The sequence below is a fragment of the Euleptes europaea genome, chromosome 16 (assembly GCF_029931775.1).
Source record: "Euleptes europaea isolate rEulEur1 chromosome 16, rEulEur1.hap1, whole genome shotgun sequence".
Taxonomy (NCBI): Eukaryota; Metazoa; Chordata; class Lepidosauria; order Squamata; family Sphaerodactylidae; genus Euleptes; species Euleptes europaea.
In genome coordinates this window covers 41,631,934-41,653,346 of record NC_079327.1, presented here as the reverse complement: position 1 = coordinate 41,653,346, position 21,413 = coordinate 41,631,934, and the positions used below count along the sequence as shown (strand labels likewise).

Below are 21,413 nucleotides of genomic sequence, written 5' to 3'. Positions count from 1 at the left end.
TCTGAATGTAGCCTTAGAACTTCCCACACTGTAGACCATTTCTTGTCTGTCTGATGGAGCGGTAAGATTGCCCTGTCTGTGCAGAGGCAGGTGTGACAGGCTCCTATAAATCAACCATCTCTTAAGATATCCTAAAGATATGTTATTTATTTATTTTAAAATAAGATATTTATTTTAAAATAAAAGCTTCCCTTCAGTTATAAGTTGGGCTGGTGGCTATCATGACATTGGGTTTGTTACTATGAGGTTAAGTCTTCTGGTGAACTAGAAGAACACTTTGATCACTGAGGCAGGTATTGTATAGAAGAAATGCAGAATATTTATTTATGTACAGGATGTTTTTAAGCAACAGTTCAGCAGCACATGTCTCTGGACAGTCACAGGAGAAGACAGGATGAGACACATAAAGCTAATTATGGCTTCAGGTTGTGATTTGAATACCCTTTAACACTTGTGGTTACAAACAATCTTTCACTGCCTATCCACCAGGTTGGATACCATCACACACATATACAGGATTTCACCCACACCAGCCTGCCCTTTCCCAAGAGTCAGACTAAAAGGTACAAGGTCTGCTCATCACCAGAGACAGGCCTAACAACTAGGTACTCTGACCTCTCCCGGTGGTAGAGTTAAACCATTCTTCTATGCTACCAGGCAGAGCTACCCTTTAAATTATCTGCTCTCCCGGCTGAAGCCTCAAACTGACTGCTGCTGTGTTCCCCTCCAACATGCTGGAGCAGCACTCCCACCGGATCAGGTGCAAAACAGCTGTTTCACCTTTCAGGGGCAGGACAACCTCCAGACCATTACAGGAGGCACTGTTTGTAATACATTGCTGCAAGAGTACTACTTCACCAGTCTCTAAATCAAGCCCTCTTTTCACTTGTACAGAAAAGAAGTTCTGCTGATAAACCCATAATAGTTTCTTTAAAAACTTTGCACCTGTGTCCAAAATTGGGTACCTGAGTCCAAAATTGAATACACAACTCCAATCAAGAGACACTCATGGCAAAATTCCCATGTACAGCAAAGCTTTATTTATTCTTTACCTTCACAAATTGGTGGGGAAATTGTTTTGTAAAGATAGAGGACTGGCACATTCATTCTCCAAATAATTTCTGCTGATATTCACACTGCCCAGAAATTATTCAATAAAGAGATTGTGTGAAGGCCCAGGCCATCGTACAAATATCCTTGTTCTGATCTATTGCTCTATCTTATATCTATCTATCTATCTATCTATCTATCTATCTATCTATCTATCTATCTATCTATCTATCTCTTATTCAAGAATAATATCTCTTATCTTATTCAAGAATGCTACCATGATGTTTTCTAATTAAATACAGTACATTTAGAGGCAACATTATTTCTCTATCAATTTGGCACAAAATTTAAAGCATCATCATCTGGGTCAGCAGAAAAAAATATGTGATTTCCAAGGCAGGATTTATCGTCCATCTAAATATAACAGAGCTAATACAAGGTATTTTCACAAGTGACATTAACTCTTGGCCAAACAGGTATACTTTATTAAGTCCATGTGGGGTTGAATATATGATGATAATGATTTCTATGACTGACTAAATTAACAACCCCCTTGGAAGATTGCAATGATCAGGACACCAGCTGCAAAGAAGAAAAAATGTAATTTTTTTATTAAGTATTTCCCCTGTTGAAAGTAAAGGAATGGAACAGCAGCAAAGACAACAGGGAGAACTTTTTAAAAACTCAAAAAAAATAATTTTGCAAGTTTCACTGATAAATTCAGTTACCCTGTCATTGGTTAAAATTTACTCGCATATTATGGTATATATTCTGCTTTGCAAAAGAAAACCACAAGGTGGAACAGATAAAATCCCTCAAGCCAACCTTAATTAGATATTAAGGTTGATGAATTTGCGAAGTATGAAGCTGATTTTGGAGTCATCCATTTGACTCCAATATTTGGTTAACAGCAAAAATATTCTTTGCTTTTTCATCTGTAACACATCACTTGGCAACTTATGTGGTTTACAAAGAATAGAAGTATTTTAATATTAAACAAATGCAGAAAAGTGTGCCGTGGGAAAGTGCAAAATGGATAAACCAGAAGCAAATGTGGGTATGAAACCTTTTCTAGTAAGAAACCTTTTCTATAATCATTATTATTATTTGAGGGGTAATTCCTGTGATGCCCTGACCTGGATGGGCCAGGCTAGCCTCATCAAATCTCAGAAGCTAAGCAGGGTCAGCCCTGGTTAGTATTTGGATGGGAGACCATCAAGGAATACCAGCCTTCCTCGGCACAGCAACCCTGGGCTTCCTTGGTGGTCTCCCATCCAAATACTAACCAGGGCTGACCCTGCTTAGCTTCTGAGATCTGACGAGATCAGGCTAGCCTGGGCCATCCAGGTCAGGGCTACTTGCCTATGAACCATGGTTTATAGTGGAAAATCTTGGAGAAATGGAGACCAGCTAGCAGTAAGGTAAGTTGGGGTTGCTTTGGGGGAATAAAGGGGAGAAAGAAAACATACCAACGTGATACTGAACAGAAATGATGGGCAAGAGTCCAGTCTGGAGGCAGGTGACAAAAAGTAAGTCTGGGGATGAAATTCCAGGGTGCAAAGGAGAGGAAAGCTCAGTGATTTCAGCCAGAGTAGGAGTCCAGGATGTTAACCAACCAAATAGTTGGGGAAGCAGGCTTGACTCCAAAGCCAGCTATCAAGGAAGGGGGTCTAGAAGGTGATTTTTATACACCATTAATTATAATAAATTATATGGTTCAGCCTGCTGGGACAGGATTGGATTTAGGGCTGAAATTTGAATTCTTATTGGAGAGTATGAAAATAATTGCTACAGTTGTCCCGCACAGGATTGGAATATACATGATTACAACAGAGAGAGCACGTGACAAATGCTGGATCTCTACCTTGCAGGGTAATGAAGTTACATATTGTCATTAGGCAGGGAGTCTTTTGATTACATTAGGCTAGCGGCTGAGAGTCTCTGACAGGGTGAGCTTTTAGTTGTCCTGCAAAAACCTGCGCGATGAAGTCATTCCTGATTTGGATGGAACTCAAATTGAGGCTCAATTAAATGACACAGGCAGTTGGGCTGCTCTGATTAAGAGTGCCCTGGGGATACCTGATGTTCTTCTCAGGGACTACAGGTATGCTATCAAGATAGGATCTTTAATTTAAGCTCCTGGAGTTATACATATCAGAATGCTGGGGTTCACAGACGTGAAGGTCCCTGGTGTGTGTGTGTGTGTGGGTAGAATAACCATGCAACACTATCCCAAACAGCATTTCAGGGGGCATTTTGAGCAGCAGCAGGGAGAAAGTGAAAAAAAACTGCACTATGTAGAAAGATCCATCCATGGGAACACTCCAATGGATCCAATGCTCTGATACCAAACGTAAGAGAAAAGTGAACATAACATGTCTTTATAGTGCTTCAAACCAGGCATCGTACCTCAAAAGATGTTCTTCCTCTTTTCTCTTCCTCAGCAATTCCAACTCATAGTTTGACTGGTATGCCTAACCATAAATTATGAGTTCGTGACTAAAGCAGATGTTACCTATTTATTATTTACCAAACATGCTTTTTCTTCAATACTAAGCAGTACAATATTTTAAACTATCAGACAAAAAGCTAATAAAGAGAACTGGCTGAAATTCTCAAAGTACTTCAACATGGGTCCCAGAATTGGGAAATCCATCTTCACCCTCCTTTCTCAGAACAATGGCTCTCAAACATCTTGCTTACAATTTTGTGTGCTAGCTTTGCATGTCTTTCAAAAAAAGTTGGTGAATTCCTTTTTCAAAGCTAATTTGCTTCAGTTACCCAAGCACACCCTCTGTATTGAAGATAATATTGAATGCAATGGAAGCAAACAGAAAAAGAAAAAGCCCATTAGGAATCTACAATAATGCATACAAATGTGTGTTTCCAAGGATTAAACTACACTTCTATCCCAAATCTGCCTCTAGGCACCCGTTCAATGCTCGACATAGTAGTAAACATATGCTATCACAAGGTCTTTTTGGAGGTCATCTGTTGAGGCCCACAGTTTCCAATCATAACCACAGTTGCAAGACTGCAGTAATTTTTTTTCTCAAGAAAAAATAATTGTTTTCCCCACATAACTTTCAAAAATAATAACAGTAACAACAGCAATTGTTGTAATAACAATGCAGCTGATATTCTTTTAGAATAAAATTGCTCAGAGGGCTAATGTTCTAAATGCATCCACAATTATGAAGAGCATGGGCATAAGAATACAATATACTGCCAAACTCTGCTAACTCTGGCTCAAGTATTTAACAGATGACATGATTAAAAGCATATTCCTCATGGTTGTTGAGATTTCTGTCACCCAGCTGAAACACGGAACTATGTTGAAGTGGAAACACTGTGTTTATTAGTATGGAAACTTAATGGCTAATTGGGCACATCAGAGGTGCAAGAACATAAAAATGACTGAACCAACCATGCAAACACCTGATTTTGGATTTAAATAGCACCTGTACAACATACCCAGCAACTATACTGTTTCACCCATGGCCCTTCCTTAATTGTATGTGATTCTTAACCTTGTACTACCGTGGCTTTAGTTGCAGCATAATCCCTTCATACACTGTGATGTACAATTTTTGCATATGCCCCAGTCTTTCAGATCAAAAAGCAGTACAGCAGACTTTTCCATATCTGCTATATTTTTCAGACTTACTAGGGCCTGAAAAAGCTGGCAAAGCCAGGAACCTAACAGCTTACACCCTAACCACTGCTACAAAGAGAGAGAGAGCTCCTCTCCAGATTAGATGGTTATCAAAGAAGGCGATCCTACTCTAGCCAGTCCAGTAACCCCAAGAAACCAACTCATATGTGGTCTTCTGGTTGCTTCAATCAGAAAAAAAGGGCAAGACACAGGAATAATTCATGTGAAAGCCAAACCATGAGGGGACAGTGTCAAACAACCTCATTAATTTGACTCTGAGATATGTCAAAATAGATATCAAGATTCACCAAGCCGTGACAATCATCATACTCATTTGGGCACTTCTGTTCACGGACATTTTTGTTGATTCCCCCTTCCCTCTGCAGACTTTCATGTCACACTTGTTCTACTCTGGAGAAACCTGTTATTTATAGGGTTCCTTGATGATCAGGAAGCACAGGGGACTGAAAAGAGATTAATGGGATCAATCCTTTCTGCAAGTGGAATTCTATTCACATATCTTTGGATCCAGCCCACTGAAACTAAGGCACAGCTGGAGGTGTCCTGTACTATGGGGCACTGTATAGAAGTCCTCTAGTTAATAGCAGCTGTCTGAGTAAGGCTCCTTGCTAGGTGCACATTCTAATGCAGGAACCCTGAATTATTCCTCATCAACTCATTTCCAGATTTCTTTCCAATTGTTCAAACACTGGCATTGCCATGTTTTTGGTTACAGACGTTCTGGGCACTGCCTTCTATTGGAGAATTTTCTACCAGGACTTGTATTCTTCAGGTACATCTCTAGTATGATTATGAAACACTTGGAACAGCAAGACTACATGTATTTTTTCTTCCAACAGAATGGAATGCAACTGGAGTTTATTGGAATTAGTAGAATTAACTGCATCATTTCAGAATAACTACAAAACACAAATAAGTTTTTTCCTAAAGTGTCAAAAAGGTGATATAATAAATATCACAGGCCCTTTGCACACTGTTCTCCCTATTTAAACACCCGATCCTTGTGCTTTCCTGACATTGAGATATTACCTACTCACAACCTCTTCACACCCTCAAAATCTGTTCATGACGGAAAACAATCAAGGAGAAACTAGAATTAGGCTGATGTCATGTCTGCTGACCTTCTCGCTAACATCCTTTTCACAACCTTTTACATGACTTATCCAAAGTGCCTTTCATCATGATACGCTTCCCACTTCAATAAAACAATGAGCTGCTAACACACAAAATGAATAATTTGCCATACAGGCTTTGAAACATATGCTACCTTGCTAAGAGGGTTGAATGCCTGTGCAGTACTCAAGTGTTGTTCAGGTACAAGGACCAGGCCTTGCCTTATCAAACAGCACAACCATGTCCTCTACAGTGGAAAGTCTTCAACACACACTCGCTTCACGCCATGTGTGGTCCCTGTCCTAAACAGCTAGAAGTAAAAATTTCGATCTGAATCCGTTAAAAGATTGGCAAGATTTTTTTTTAATGGGGGAATGGGGCTAAAGCAGAAGTATTGTTAATGAATAATTACTTCTGCATTATGTTGTGTGTCCTGTTTCAAGCTACTTATTAATATAAAATAGACAAAAGTCCTTTTAATAGAAAGATATGAGAAGACAAGAAAATATATATAATATTTCCAAACTTACAACCGAGATTAATTTTTTTGCAGCCAGGCACAAATTTTATTTGCTTCAGGTATACCTTGACTTTCTACTGTGGGGACACCTTTCATATGTGGGACCGCCTGACCCAGACCTGCTTACCGTATATACTCGCGTATAAGCCGAGTTTTTCAGCCCAAAAAAAGGGCTGAAAAAGCCGAACTCGGCTTATACGCGGGTCAATACGGTAGAGGGGGGAGGGAGGAGGGAGGAGGGAGGAGGAAGGGGGGAACTTACCTCCGCCGTCTTTTCCTGGCTGGGAGCGGCCTCCAGAGGCGCCCTGCGGCCGCGGGGAGGCCGCCCAGCCGCCCCCGCCGCCTTTTCCAGGCCGGGAGCGGCCTTTAAAGGCGCCCTGCAGTCGCGGGGAGGCCACCCAGCCACCCCCGCCGCCTTCTCCTGGCCGGGAGCGGCCTCTTAAGGCGCCCTGCGGCCGCGGGGAGGCCGCCCAGCCGCCCCCGCCGCCTTCTCCCGGCCGGGAGCGGCCTTTAAAGGTGCCCTGCGGCCGCGGGGAGGCCGCCCAGCCGGCCCTGCCGCCTTCTCCCGGCCGGGAGTGGCCTTTAAAGGTGCCCTGCGGCCGCGAGGCCGCTCAGCCGCCCCCGCCGCCTTCTCCCGGCCGGGAGCGGCCTTTAGAGGCGCCCTGCGGCCGCGGGGAGGCCGCCCAGCCGCCCCTGCCGCCTTCTCCCGGCCGGGAGTGGCCTTTAAAGGTGCCCTGCGGCCGTGAGGCCGCTCAGCCGCCCCCGCCGCCTTCTCCCGGCCGGGAGCGGCCTTTAGAGGCGCCCTGCGGCTGCGGGGAGGCCGCCCAGCCACCCCCGCCGCCTTTTCCAGGCCGGAAGCAGCCTCCAGAGGCCCCCTGCGGCTGCAGGGAGGCCGCTACGCCGGGCCCGCCGCCAGGAGCCCAGAAGGAACGGTAAGCCTGCGCGCGCGGGGGGGGAGGGGTTATAAGCCGACCCTCAGCTTATACGCGGGTGCCTAATTTTTCCCCATTTTTGGGGAGAAATTAGGCACCTCGGCTTATACGCGGGTCGGCTTATACATGGGTATATACGGTAGCATCAGCAGAAGTGATGCTTTACAGGCATTCAGATCACATCCTGGGACTTAATTTGTCTTTTTTTTTTTTTTTCAAATGAAAAAGTGACTATTAATTGGTGTGATTGTAACTGGCCAAAATTAGCAGCACACTGCAATTTACATCACAGGTTAGCATAGCTAAACAGAATGTTAAATATTTCACAGACAGCCTTTTACCATAAAGCAAGGTACTGGCCCCATTAGTTCATTCTCATACTTTTTGCTAACTATAAAAATGCACTATTTAGCAATAGCAAGCGTAAGTAGTAGGGCTCTATAGGAGCCTCGTTTCTGAGAAATTTGATTCTGGGACATAAAATTGCGAGATCTCCTCTCAGATAAAACGGAAACTCTCCGCAGCTGCCTCACCATTGATTTTGCCTTTGTATCTTTGTTTAACTTCCCTAGAGCTGCTACAATTGTGATTCACTACCTGTACTTATTTGATGAGTCTTGTATTCATACTCATGAAAATAAACAGGGTGGGCAAAGGTCGGTGGCGGCAGCAGGGAAGGATGATTAAGAAAAACAGGAAGAAGCAGGCATGTTGGACTTTGGACACCCGTTCCCAGCCTCCAAAAGCACATCCCTGGGCACATGGACAATCCTTGCCAGCTTGCGCAGCCCTAGAAAGCAAAGAAACCAAACAAACCCAAAAATGACCCATTTCCTACCATGAGTAACTGGGAAGAACTCTTCCCGCCCATTTAATTTCAGACTACAAAAGCCCTTTCTCTCTCTAGTTCAACCAGGATCCAGTCCACCCAAACGTACCTATTAAATTAGCCCTTTAAAACAGCCTCCAATTATCCAGATTATTTTGGGTGACCTCAGCTTCCTTTGGTATAACTATAAACAAAAAGCACAGAATGTTCACTCCAAATATGAAAAGGACCAAAATATGAAAGAAAATAAATATGTATTACGTGTGCACAAATAATGTGTTTGGTCCAGTGAATGTAAAAGCATTTGCATTTGTAAAAAAAAAAAAAAAAAGCCCAACTGGACCACCCAAATGAAATAAAAACGTGTATTTGTTTTTCAAACATATTGCTCTTCCATCAGGATCACAACGAAAAGGAAAAGGAAGCTCGACCCCACATGAAACTTTTGTTTTAGAAAGATGTATGCATATATTTAAGTCAAAGTCAACAACCCTCAAAAGGGAAGCTTTTGAAAGTAAGCACATCAATGGACTCTGAAAGGACACAACAGTGGGGTAGATACAACTCCAGCAAAGCAAAAGACCTTAAATCCCAGACTTATGGGTAGAGTTGCCAGGTCCACCCAGTGGGAGACCGGGGGGGGGGGGGGAGGCATCAGCGACAACCCTGGAAGTGATATCGTGCCTATATAGGCATCACAGCAAACACTATGATAAAATCATAGAGTAGTGATTCCTATGCAGGACTGACAACACTTCTAGAGAAAACCTGGAAGTGACATCCCGTCATAGGTCTGACTGCCATTTTTTTTACTTCTTTCCCACCAATGCTCTGACCAGTGATGAGAAACAGGATCTTGTGGATTCCCTGCTCCCACTGGGAGACTGATAATCCTACCTACAAGGGTGTTGGTGCATGCAAGACATAGAGAATGAAATAACACTGGTGATATAGTACCAGTCATGTTCATTCCCATGGGAAGGGCATCCAAGACAAAAGCACCGCAACAGTTATTAATGGAAGGCAATAGTACTCCAGAATAGGGAAAGCCTATCCCATAAACAAATTGCTCGTATAATATGTAGCAACAATCAATTATTTGGGATACTCTGTAGCCATCATTATGATTTGCAGAAATCCACAACTTCAGCATCCACAACTTCTACGTAGCCTTACTAGTTATTTCATAGTCAGACAGTAGGTATTCCATTCATATGAAGGACATAAACCATAAGCCTATTCAAATATCAGTTCAGACACAAGTCTAGTGAGTAGATACAAGCAAACTTCATTGCCATACCACCACTGCACTATTAAAAATACTGGTCCGCCTTAGATGGTTAAGGATCTGTGATGTAATGTAGGTGAAGGAATTTGGCCTCCAAGGAAAAGAGGTATCTAGAAGTTTTCAGTTAGCAATAACTGCACCTCAAATTAAGCTCACTATGCGAAGATATGAATGCAATCCTAAGTATACTTACTAGATTAAAAATTTTCATTGAACTGTTCAATAAGAATGCTAGCATAATAGCTCCCAGAGGTAATATATTTGAACAAAGGAAGAGAGACCACTGGTGCTATTCCTTTGCCAGTTAAATTTACCAGTTTGAGCTTATCTGAGCTCAGCTGGAAATGAATCTGAAGTAGTTACTAAAATGTTTATCATGTAAGTTCAGCACACTTCAAATCATTCAGATTCTTCCTCCAAGAATTTTCTACACCTTTTTATTCCATACAGGGATGAATTCAGATTTATTTTTTAAATTAAAGACAACAATTTTGTGAATTAAAAAGGGTTTGCCATAAATCCTTTAAAAAGACAATGGGTCAAATGTTGGCTGAAAACCATCAGATTTTTTTTTCTTCGTTAGTGCTCAAGGTAGCATTTCAATGTGTGTGAAACCACAGAGTTTTCTCTCTATGGAAATACATGATCCAGCCCAGACTTGTGTCTGCTTTTCATTATCTAGTTTTAAGGGGGGTGGAAATCAGAGGAGGATACTGGGAGACTTTATAAGAGTATTTAAAATATGGCATTATTTAAAAATGAGAAAAAATATAAGAAGATTCTAAACCAGTAGAACAATATTCCTGATACTAAGTAGAATAACACCAAGATTGCACAAGCAAAGACATTCATGGACAGGGGAAGGCAACACAGATCAGTTCTGATACATTGCTCCATAGATCTATAGCACTGCAGCACGGAGGCAGAGACACATGACATTGGTTCTCTCAGGATAGTCTAGGCCCCTATGAAGACTTCTGTCAAAAAAACGAATGTCTCTACTCCTTCCACTTACAAGCTAAAGGGCAAAGCACAGAAGCGTCCTGTTGTTCTACCCATTGAATCAACCAGCGCAGAGGGCTGGCATGAATAATAAGCAGTTCAAACACAATTCTTAGGTTTGAATAAAATTTGATATTGTTTTATTGAAATTAAACGAAAAGCACAGACTACTTGAACTTCAGTTGTTATTTTGCACTTGCATGTAATGCTGCTAGCAGACCCATGTTTAGGGTCCAGTATACCTGACTGTCTCTGGACAGGTTTTTTTGCTTTTTTGGACTGCTGCTTTTTTGCTTTTTAACAAAACGTGGAAGCGAGCAAGCAGATGCCTTGGGCAAAAAATTAAAAACATAAGAAGACCCACGCTGGATCAGACCAAAGGCCCATCTAGTCCAGCATTTTGTTCACACAGTGGCTGATCAGCTGCCTCTAAGAAGCCCACAAGCAGGATGACTGCAACAGCATCCTCCTAACAGGACATTTCCATATTAACTACTGTGAGCTTCAAGACTCAGCTGGAGCCTGAAAGCATGAGAACACACAGTCCACGTGCAACTAATAAGCCTTTTCCACATCTAGCCCTTTTCATAACAAAAAATATTCAGGGGAGTTTGAATCCAGTCCCTCAAGTTCTTGATTCCTTTTTTCCACCTTATGCAGTTTAAGAACCCTCATTCCAAATTTCTGCCTACGGGACATTATGAATCATACTAGAAAGAAACTTGTAGTTTAACTGACATTTCCGCAGAACACTGTAGTAGCCCTAGCATAAGAAAGGACAGTTTATGTTGGAGGCACCTGGATATCTTTTTGATAACTACTTCAATGCAAGAGGAAGGTACTTCCTCAAATAGTGATTTTATATATAAATACCAAATTACTTAGGATCTCGATTACTGTGTCTGTTTGTATAGGTTATTATTAACGTTGTCAACCAACTAATCTTTGTTTTTAGATGACTATTTTTTGCTTATTCAACTATTCCTTAATTAAATGTAAATGTTCCTTGCTTTTTAACAAAAGATCTGCACCTTCTCATAATACGCCAAGCAAATAATGTAAAGGCTTGGGAAAGCTTTACTAAAATCATTTTAATAAATTGAACTTAATTTATTTTCCCCTTCACAGAAGGTGACATCAGCATTGGACAGCTTGCCTAAGTACATATTTTATTTGTGGAAGCTGTCTCAAATATTGTGGATGAAGAGAACTATAAATAGTAATGATATCTATATATCTAATTCTGAAGTGTGCCCCTTGCCTGTGGATACTTAAATCTGCTGACAGTGGGCACACTCACCCTAAAGAGATATTTCTGTAGGCTTGGGGGACCCCTAGGTCTGCAGAAAAATATATAATTTAAAAAAGGGAGGGTAAAATCCCCCCAATATTATAACAGTGTTCTCTGGGTGAGCCGCCAAGAGAGCAGGGCTGGACAGGGAGGCCTTGCTCAACCTGCCCAGAGAGACTCCTGGCAAGCTGGTGAAAGAGCAGGCTGGGTGAGGAGAAAGCCTTGAGCTGCAACATGGGGGAGATGAGATTCCCCCCATGAGTTTGACGGGGCCCCACTTGTCTTATATTCTAATAGTGAAGCTGGCCAAACCTTTGGACACTTAAATCCAGTGACTAGAACTGTGAACAGGCAAGACAGATCTTTCTACAAACCTGAACAATGCCCCAGGTTTGCAGGAAATTGTGAAATATTAAAAAGAATACATTGGGGGGGGGTATAATGGATATAATGCCATACAGTCCACCCTCCAAAGCAGTTGTTTTCTCCATGGGGACAGATCTCTGTCATCTGGAGTTTAGTTCTAATTCTGGGACATCTCCAGATCCCACCTGGAGGTTGGTAACTCTTGGCCTGGAAGCAACCTCTGGGTGTCTTGATCTTGTATGACTCAACTATGTATGACGCAACTAGACCCATCTTGTATGACTCAACTAGGCCTGGCTGCTTGCTACTGTTCAACAGCACCCACTCTATGAAAGTCAGTGTGGAATAGCAGCTAGGGCTTCAGAGTAGGGTATGGGTAGGTTCGAATCCCCATGTTGCTGTGGAAGCTCACTGGGTGATTTTGGGCCAGTCACATACTTTCAACATCACCTATCTCACAGAGTTGTTCTGTGAATATAAAGGAGAAGAGGAGAATAACGGAAGCTGCTTTGGTTCCCACTGTGGAGAAAGGCAGGGCATAAATGAAGTAAGCAAATAATAAATATAGCTGAAGATGGGAGGAAGATAAAAGGTAGGCTGGTGAATGGCTATGGAGAGAATGAGGCAGGGGAAGGGGAAAGGGCTGGCAGGAGGAGGGAAAGAGGAAATGGTGTGGGGAGGGGGATACAGTAAGGTTGCCAGGTCCCTCTTCACCACTGGCGGGAGGTTTTTGGGGCAGAGCCTGAGAAGGGCAGGGTTTGGAGTAGGGAGGGATTTCAATGCCAATTGCCAAAGTGGCCATTTTCTCCAGGTGAACTGATCTCTATCAGCTGGAGATCAGTTGTAATAGCAGGAGATCTCCAGCTAGTACCGGGAGGCTGGCATCCCTAGGATACAGGGGAAAGTGAGGTGCCCCCCCCCCAAAAAAGTCCTTGAAGATTTCCTACCATGCAAGTGGGCCTGGTCCACACAACTGTGCCATAGTTTTCCTCGGTAAAGGCTGCTGTTGAGGGGGAAAGAAAGCTGAAGACAGAGAGACAGACAAAGGTAGGTTTGCTGTTTGGAGGGAAGGAGAGAAGGAGAGAAGGAAACAGGAAAAGAGCAGAGGCTATGGGGCATTCAGGGAAGGGAAGAGGAAATAGTGGGAGAGGGGACAATGAGATGCCCCCACATGTCCTTGTGGGTTCGAACTATCTATTTGAAACAACAAATGATTATTTTAGTAATTTAACCCCACTTAATATTTCCACGCCTTCAAAATAATACCAGTGAATGCTACTTAAAGCCTGCAGCACACATAGAAATCTGACATTCCTGCTTAATGTTAATGCCATCTTTTGATTTATGATGTTCTATCCGCTTTTTGATTTAAAAATATAAAACTAACGTCTGTAACTATTTTTTATCATTACAAATAAATCAAATAAAGGGACACAATACAAAAAGCATTCCATTTGCATTAGCCAGATACCAGGATTTAATGATTTTTAAAACTAGCTCTGGCAAAAGCTCATATTATCTAGGTAAAGTTCTACATTTCTGCCATCAAGAGACACTCTGGATATTAAAGCAGATATTTGATTTTGCTCCCTCTTCCCCTGCTTCAAAGTCCGAACAAATAGATTACAAAACAGTGCAATTCTAAAGTTGTATCTGAAGTCCACTGAAGTCAATAGTCTTAGGGCTTTTCCTCATGCTCAACTTACTCCTGATTTTCTTGCCACAAGCATTAGAATAGGTTTGGGCAGGATTCTTCTGCAAGTCTGCCCTCTCTCTGAGGAGTCAGTTTATTTTCTTCCGTACATGCCTTCAATAATCAGGATTTTCAAGGGTGTGTGTATGCAGTAATCATTGATAGTGTCACAACACCCCACTTTGTATTTTTTTAAGCATGCTTATATTGATATTTCAATATCCTGGCTGCATTTAAAAAAAATGGCAGTAAGATATCAACACACCATTGTAATGACACGTTAAGCAGGTTCTCTGAATTCTCAGCTGTCACTAAAAAATAAATAAAAGTAAGTCTCCCTCATGGAGATATGCCTTTTCCCTTATAGTTCAATGAGGAAAGGGGTTAGATACTTACTTTTTAAAAATGAAAGCTGGTAACCGGCTTAACCTATTATTACAATGGTACAATTGTACACCAATATGTAGATCTGAGCAAGGCTGGAGGAGCTCTGAAATACAGTTCCTGATTTACACACACACACACACACTGACAAAACAAAAAAAACTGGGCCAGGAAGAAAAGATGGGAAAAAATATTTGCACATATAGGGCTCTTTCTAAAGCATGTTATTTAACAATGTAAAGGCTTAAACTCTCTACAAGTTCAGAAAAAACACAAAACTTCATACAATCCTGGCTTATTATCTCAGTATGGTTCAAACTGATTTCCCAGATAAGCTACAGAACTATGGATTACATCAGCTCAATTAAGAGAATTGCAAGAAGAAAAACAACAGCTCAGCATCTCAGAATTTTCAAAGAACATCTGGTTACTAAAAAAAATGTAGTATCCATCATGAGCAAGGCTGTTAAGGATAGGACACTTTGAAGGAGATTGATTCGTAGGGTCGCCATGAGTCGGAAATGACGACAGCACTTAACACCCCCCCCCAAATATCAATATTTACTGCCTTTTTAAAAAATCAAAACAAAATTATTCATCTTCAGGGCAGGGAAGTGGAGAGGGAGTGGTTTGACTTCCACTTCCCTGCTCTAAAGATGAGTAATTTGATCAAACCACCCAGTGCAATCAGCCCCAAAAGTGGACTGGAAGGGGTTGTGAGTGGGTGGGACAAAGAAAACCAACAGAAACATTATGCATGAGGGAAAAGGTGACCAGAAAAAAGATTAGGGTAAAAATGGTCTCAAAAGAACTGCAAACTCCCTCTCTGGAGGGGGAACAATACAAAAAAAAAAGCAAAAACTAACGGCACAGAGATGCATGCAGAGATCAGGGAATAAACCAAAGGAGTATGGGGCCAGAACCAATGAAAAACACACACACGGAAAAGCCCTTAGAAGGGTGTATCTCTTCTGAAAATTGCACTAAAAACAGGTACAACAAAGTTAGGAAACATTGGAACTTTCTGTAGCACATGATTTTCATATTTGCTATTTGAAGCCCTTCTACGCAACCTTGCTAGAACTCCAACATGTAGGGTTGCCAGATGCTCCCTGTTGACCGGCGGGGGAGGAGGGGGCCTTACCAGGCACAAAATGAGGCCTAGGCCTCGACTCTCTCGGCGTGTTGATGCCACTTCTGAAAATGACGTCATCATGTCGCCAATGACGTGGGGGATGCTGTAGTATTTGGGCAAAAAATCTCTGGTAGAAGCTGTTTTTAAATAGTTTTGCCCGAATACCAGAATATCCCCACGTCGTCAGTGACATGATGATGTCACTTCCTGAAGTCATGTCAACATGCCAACTCCATCAAGGCCACTGCCTCATTTTGTGCCTGGTCAGACCCTCACCAGCTGGCTGAACAGCATCAGGGGAGGGGGCCCAAAGCAGAGGATCTCCTGCCCCTGGCAAGGGTCTGCCAACCCTACCAACATGTACAATTCCCAATATCCCAAATAAGGATGTGAAATTCTGAACATATCACAAGATTGCCCTTAGAAAGTGTGCTTTCTCTGTGGTGTAGAGCAGTGTAATGGTTGACACTAACCAGGTTCTCTTTCATTATAGCCAGATGCTAAGAAAGAGAAGCAGAAGGCTGGATAAGAGTGCAAGATCATAAGCATTCTGCCAAGGTTGCATTGGGCCCTACTGGCATTCTGTGCCATCATATACTTTATGGCAGCATAATAATATTTGCAGAGATAGGGGAAGCATGTTTGCAGCACAGCACTGCTATATGGGGGAAGAAAAAAATTATTTAGTTTCTTAAAACTCTGTGAGGCTTTATACTATCAATCATATATGAACCACTAAAACCCAAGCCTTGAGATCGACGGATGGGGCCTTCCTGAAGAAACCTGCATTTTATCTGAAGTTAGGCTAGCAGGGGCTCACAGTGAAGCGGGTCGTGCTGTTAAAGGGACAGGCTCTTAGAAACATATCACCTGAGAAGTGATATGTTATCTTATTCAGCCAGTCACCTACTAAGCAGGACTCAACGACTTTACTTACTTTTAAAAAGCAAGGATTTTTATTGATGTACTTACAGTAAAAATGTGTATATATGTGTAAATGCAAGTTTCAACATTCAGTTACAATGTATGCAGTGACAATGTATGTTACAATGTATGCAATAAAGCAAGCAAGTCTGACATACTATTCAGTTTTAAAATCCAACTTCAAATTATAACAGTCAAATAAGTCTGATTTAGTATAAAGTATCTAATTCACATTCTAGAATAATAATTCAAAGCCATACATACCAACACCATCTTTGAGACACTCTGATTGAGGTCTGAAATTCTAGCCTTACTGGCCCTGTATTTATACTGATTCAAACCCCTCAATAATGCTGATTCAGAGCAAAAGTCCTTCTCCATTGCCTAATATGGGCTTCCTTTCCTTTTAGTCTACTCTACTAAACTGTAAACAATCAGTTTTTGAGCTCTGTGATAACTTTATATACTCAATTTTAACACCATTCTCATCTCCAGCACAATACGCATTCATTACATTCATTTATGAATCAATAGTATCATGGTTACATGTTTAAATCAAAAAACACAATTACATTGCTTATATTGCATTAGTTAGCATTGAATAACCTTGTAGTGTGGAGGGTAGAAAGCATCTCCATTCATGATGTCATTGGAAGGGCAGGAAGACAGTCTATAGTTAAAAACATATGAAAAGGGCTCTGCTCTCCTCCACTAAAAGAGTGGAGGAGCCTCTGACCCTACTATATTTGTCAGTAGTTGTCAGAAACATAAGCCTTTGGTTTAATATTTCCAGGCTTTCTATTCTTCTTAAAAGTAACTAAACCTTTAGTTATATAGTAGTTTAGTTGTTTGTATGTGTAGTTTTAGTTTTATAGTGAATAATTCTGCACATGTACAACAGAATACCATAAATCATGTGCTGTAAGATGTCAGAGACTGTGACAACAGGAGATACTTTTCAACGCACAGCTGTCCCTCAGTTAGGGAACTTCCTCTCCAGAAGGCAAGATCCTCTCTCTTCAGGTCTTCCAGAAAAAGACATTTATTCTGCAATTTGACTGCTGCTTTAGGATATGTTTTTGCAATTTATTTTTAAATATATTTGATCATTAATCAACTTGGTTTCCCTAGTGAGCAGAAATGGGGTTATATAAATGATCTACATGAATTCTGTACCATCTGTGATTAGAAATATACCTTACAAATGGAAAACAAGCAAATAAGAGAGAAAGGTTAAATCAGACTTCCTCTCCAGACCAAGGAATATTACACTGACTTACACTGTGAACTTATGGCTGCAATCCTGAGGGGGCGGGGGGGAAGCTCCTTGGGAGCCGGCATGACCCCATGCCGGCGTATGTGCCACTTTACCACGGCACAAAGTGGCCTCCGCCACCAGTGCAGCCACGCCAACAAGGAAATCCCAGAAGGGAAAGCCCGCGCCAGCATGGGGGGACATTCCTGGGGCATTCCCAGGGGCGGAGTTGACGTTAGTCAGCTTCCAGGGCCCTTTGGTCCTGGGAACGCCCCGTTGCATTGCAGTGTTGATACGTCACCAAAATAGGTGGCGTAGTGCTGTTAAATGCTATGGGGCGTTTTCAGGGTTTTTCCTTTCTCTTTTGTATTTAATTTTTATTTTGCAGCTGGGAAGCCTCTGTGGCAGCGGTGTGGCTGTGCTGCTCCCGGCCGCCATCTATCTATCTCCCCTTTGGATTGCGCTGCCCATTTGCAGGCCAAATTTGTGGTATATTTACTGTGATATATGTGTATAATGGCACAGTCAGCTCCTCCCCCATTATCTATGGGAGTTAGTTAGGTTCCACAGGGTGGAGCTCTTGTTACTGGGTTCTAGTTCTTAGTTGACGTTGCTGTGGGCTACAGCTGGGGCTTCTTGGAGTTGTTGCTGTACAAATAAAAGCTGCTGTTTGTAGCTGGCTCTTCCCTGCTGAATGGACCTAAGAGTGAACCCAAAAGTGAGTACTCTTGCCTGATGCTGGATGCCATAAAAGGGGAACATTACAAACTTACAGCCCATTCCTGAGCTGGCGGCGTACGGGGACGGCGAGGAAGAGGCTCAGCGGCGCCTCTTCCTAAGCCGATTCCCATATGCCGGAGAACAAAAAAAAAGACATTTCACAGCTTTTTGTTTTTGTTTTACCAGGGCCTTTCGCCCCAAAGGAAACAGCGAGGCTGCGCCTGCTCAAAAGCAGGAACAGCACTGCCGTTCCCAGCGCTGGCATAACTGGCAGAACCGGGATAGGGAGCCACCTAACCGGCGGCTCCTCCCCCCGGCCCCCCACCGGAACGCCCCCTGCGCAGGTGCGGCCTCTCTACACCGTGGCCTGCGCCACAGAAAGGCCGCACTGGCAGAGGGGTGAGGAGCGGTCCCATGGAGCTCGGCCGCCGGCGGGACTGGCATCGCTGGCGGCGGGGTCACACCGCCTCTTAAGAGGTTTCACAGAGAAACCTCAGGAATGGGCTGTTAACCATTGCTTTGTCATAAGACTGGTTCAGGAGCAAATATTTCTAACTGGTATTTATAAATCATTAGTTCCTCAAGTAACAGCGTTTTCCAGAAGCATATGGGAACGTTTTCAAAAATCTGTAATATGTTTGAATGTATCACATATATTTAAAGCCTGGCAGTGATTTTTAAGATTTCAGGAATTTAACCGAAATTGCTGGGGGGGGGGGAGTTTTACTATAGTTGACTGACAATATTGTCCCTAGGCAGCTACATGAGAACTGTTAACACCACATTATTAAGTGCCCATTGTGATGGAGAATATATCACACTTCTGTCTTCATTACAAGTAATAAAAGCAGGTTCACACATAACTATTTAGAATACAGCATCAACTGATGCCTTGGTAAACCAGCTATCATAAATCAAACACCACAGAGCTGTCTTATCACTCTCCAAAACATTCAAAATACAAAATTTCAACTGTGAGTCACTGAGCAATGCACTAAAGACTGATAAAGAGGTACATGTGTGATTTGGATATATTGGGTTGGACCGTACATAGATTTCCATGGGTTCATGGAGGGGTAGCAATATTCGCTGACCCACAGCAGTCCAAATCACCCTCCAAAATAGTGGAGTGGGTCCAACTGTCACTAACGCAGTGTTCCAGCTTTTCAAGGGAGGAAAGGCCCCCTTTGATCACCCCCCAAAAATTATGCTGGGGATCAGAAGGCATCCATGGACAAAAGCCATGTGGTAAGGAGAGGAATTGGACAAGACTTAGTGAAAAAGTTGGTGGGATACACTCCACTATTCCTGGGGACAGATGAGCCCCGAGGAATAGCTTAGGGGGGAACTGGAGGAGGACAGGCAAGAACTGTCCCCTTCCTTGAACTCTTCCTTGAACTTGCAGACATCTAAGGGGAGTCCAACCCAACATTTAGCACGAATTTGCTATGGCAACAAGTGAAGAATACTACAGTGTCAACATGAAAACTAATACAGGATTTTCTTCAAATATGAATAGAAGTCTACTGAGACAATTTAAAGTTTTTGTCCAAATAAAAGTGCAATAAAAGCAGTAGACGTTTATTTTTCTCATTAGCCCGAGAGATACAAACAGACTAGCTACATGCCATCCACTGAGTATACCGATTTGAACTCATGTCTCAGGGTCTAGCTATTACACACCCCTGTTTCATAATAAAATTAATGCAGCTATTTTAACTAATTATTAGAACAATTAAATATACTTTATTTGAACCTTATAGTGCAGGAACAATGGCCCCTTCCAACACTCACGTAGAGGGCATAACAAATGGAAGTGGGCAACTACACAACTATTGATGCCCAACTACACAAACTCCTTGCTGTGGTCTCTTGTCCGGTTTCTGAAGTCCTCATAGATATCACTAGTCCAGTGTGCCATAAAGCTGTGCTCTGCAGCAAAATGTGCTTCTTGAAGGCATATTTGGAGATCAGCTTCATACTGTTTTTACACATCTGTAATTCTAAACCTACTTAAGCTCTAGGATGTATGGAACGGCCTTCTATTTTAGCTAGCCAGCCTACTTCAAAACTGGTTGGGTATACGGAGGTAAATAGTATCCTTTTATATGTAAAAACCATTAAAATAACAAATCCAGCCTGCAGGCTCACATATATCAAGACGCTGAGGTATTTCAGGCGAATCATGAAAAACTGCCAGTGGAGATGACGCCTAGAATACTTTCCTACTAAGAAATTTCTACACATACCAAATGGAGATTTATGTAAATGTCTAAAGGTGATCAATATTCACAGTGTGTGAAAGATGCAGATAGAGGAAAGCTTGCCTTATAACAAAAGGTTACCCAGCAATGAGTTATGATGTTATGGAATATCTAAATCTAAAGGGCTGTAAATAAGCAGGTCATGAAGATTTTTCCATTATTTAGAACATTAATGGATACATTAAATCTTTTTTTTTCCAAAGCAGAAGCCAGGACAGCATCAAATGGTATGAATTAAAATGTAATCCAGATGTGTTCTGTGTTATAATTTATTGGTTCTTCTGCCATATAACTTTTGGTAGAACTCACTGAAGCTATTGATAATATGTTTTTTGGTGCCAAGTGTTTGGGTAATCCGCTTTTTTAATTAATCCTATTTACATAAAACAATTTTTTAAACTTTATATTCCCTCTAAAAATTAAGAGAAGTTACAATCTTCAGTACCCTGAAGCAAGCATGATACATCAACTGAGCACAACTGATACCCAACAAGTGGTTTTGGAAGTGATATACAGGGCCCTCACTTAGACCTCAAGTATCTTTTTCCTAAATGAGGAATTGAGGGTGCCCAGAAATTACTGTCCCATTATCAATAATCTGTTAAAAACATTCAGGTGGGTGTATAGCTTAATAGCCACCATTTTCTGTATGATGCAGTGTTGACACATACCAGGACTAGGTACAATCATTTAAAAATATTGAATAGTGCCTTCCCTGTGGACTAACAGCATGCCAACTTCACAGACTTAATCCAATATTCAGTCACTTTAGAACTCAAGGCCCAGTGATCCTCTTCCTACTTCCACTGGCATCCTAACTGAGGCTCATTTTCACAGGCTGTATTTTTAGCAATAGATCTAAAGTGGATCAGGAGGTTTCTTTTGGTGGTATATAGCCTGATAACAGCTGTGAGTTGACAACAGTTGCTGGAACATGTTGTAAGGCCCCTGTCCACTCCTTAGTTGAGGCA

At 42.0% G+C, this 21,413-nt stretch overlaps 1 protein-coding gene across 1 annotated transcript in view; it reads right to left on the bottom strand.

The window, feature by feature from the left end:
* The window catches only part of SHROOM2 (shroom family member 2), a 101,705-nt gene that overhangs the window by 56,909 nt on the left and 23,383 nt on the right, over window positions 1-21,413 (bottom strand). The gene's annotated exons all lie outside the window — the stretch shown is intronic.